The following is a 1727-nucleotide window of genomic DNA, read 5'->3' on the forward strand; positions in this document are numbered from 1 at the left end:
CCCCACCAGGGATTCTCAGGAACATCTGTCCTGCTTCACTCTCTGGGGACATCGTTCCCCAGTCTCACTCTGGCCCGTGTCCCTGGCTTCCCCTTCCTTCCACTGGGCTCCTGGCTGAGGCCAGCTCTGATGAGCCCAGCTCCGGCCGAGTTGGGGAACTCGACGCTGTGCCCTGGAGGGATCTGTCCCATCTGTTGGGCGGTTCTTTCATCCTGGACTCTCAAACTTCCTTCCGCTCTGGAAAATGCCCTTTCATTCTTCCTCGATCTCTTTCTCTTTTATCCTTTCCCCCCTCCAGGAATTCCTGATAGTTGGACCTTGGACAGCCTGGATTGAGGCTCCGGTTTTTTCCCCTCTCCTACTCTCTACCTGTATATCTTGTTCTGCTTTCTAGGACAATGCCTCAACTTGGTCTTCCAATTCTTCTATCGGATATTTTATTAAAAAGCCTAATAGGAGCTCGTTCTTGATCTTGATTTCTTTTTCACAGCATCCTGTTCTTGTTTTATCTCCCTGAGGATGTTATAGTTCAGAGTTTTGTCATGTTGGTTTTTTTTTTAATCTTCTCTTTCCTGCATTATCTCTGTTTCCTGCTTCCTTTCTTGGGCTGGTTGATTTGGCCTTTCCCTTTCATGCTGGGAGTTTTATTTATTTTTTTCTTTTGAGCTGTTATATTTGCAAATAGGAGGTTTTGTTGCCATTATGAAGCAGAGGCCTGGGGAGATTCACATCTAGTGTCCATGATTCATCGGGCACTTTCCTCAACCGTCTGGGCGGGGGAGGGGTCCTGGCTCCCTGTGCCTTTTGCAGGTGTGTATACACGCTCACAGGGCATGGCGATTGGCAGGGACGTTATGGGATGCTGCGACTGATGCGCTCTTGGCATTTGGGGGAATATCTGCAGGTCTTTTCTCTGAAGCCAGTTTTTCCAAACAAGTGTGTTCCACCCAGTTACTGGGGGAAAGATGCCTGGCTCTGGGCATTCTGGGAGCAGTGAAGCCTCTCATGGGGTGGGCACTATTGAGGGAAGCAAACAAAAGCTCACTTTATGCCTCCAAAGTGCTAACCCTCCTCCCCCCGCCCCCCCACCCCGTACCTCACAGAGTCCTCTGCTTTACCTGGTGTCCCCACGTCGGGAGCATAACTGTTCAATTCCTTCAGAGAAAAATATCCAGTTCCTCACAAGGATTTGGGAGGTAAAAAGTGTCCTGGCTGGCAGAGCAGGAGGAGGCAGCTGGGATCTGGGCATCCCATTTCCAACCTGGTCCCTGGCTGGGCCTCTGGCCCTGAGCCTCCTGACCAGCTTCCATCTGCCGAAGGTTCTCGGGTTCTCTTATTGACTGATATCTCCTTCCATGTTAATTTTGGCCACTCTGGAGAAGTGTCTATTTAGGTCCTTTGTTCATGTATTAATTGGATTGTTTGTCTTCCTTTTGTTTCGTTGTATGAGTTCCTTATAAATTTTAGATATTAACCCTTTAGCAGTTGTATCATTGCCAAATATGTTCTCCCATGCAGTGGGCTCCCTTTTTGTTTTGTTGATGGTTTCTTTTGCTGTGCAGAAGCTTTTTTTTTTTTTGAGTTTCTTTTTGTTTACTTTCCTTTGTCCTAAGAGATGTATTTGTAAACATATTGCTATGAGAGATGTCTGAGATTTTGCTGCCTATTGGTTTCTTCTAGAATTTTTATGGTTTCCCAACTTACATTTAAGTCTTTTATCCATTTTG

The sequence above is a fragment of the Myotis brandtii genome, unplaced genomic scaffold (genome assembly GCF_000412655.1).
Source record: "Myotis brandtii unplaced genomic scaffold, ASM41265v1 scaffold589, whole genome shotgun sequence".
Classification (NCBI taxonomy): Eukaryota; Metazoa; Chordata; class Mammalia; order Chiroptera; family Vespertilionidae; genus Myotis; species Myotis brandtii.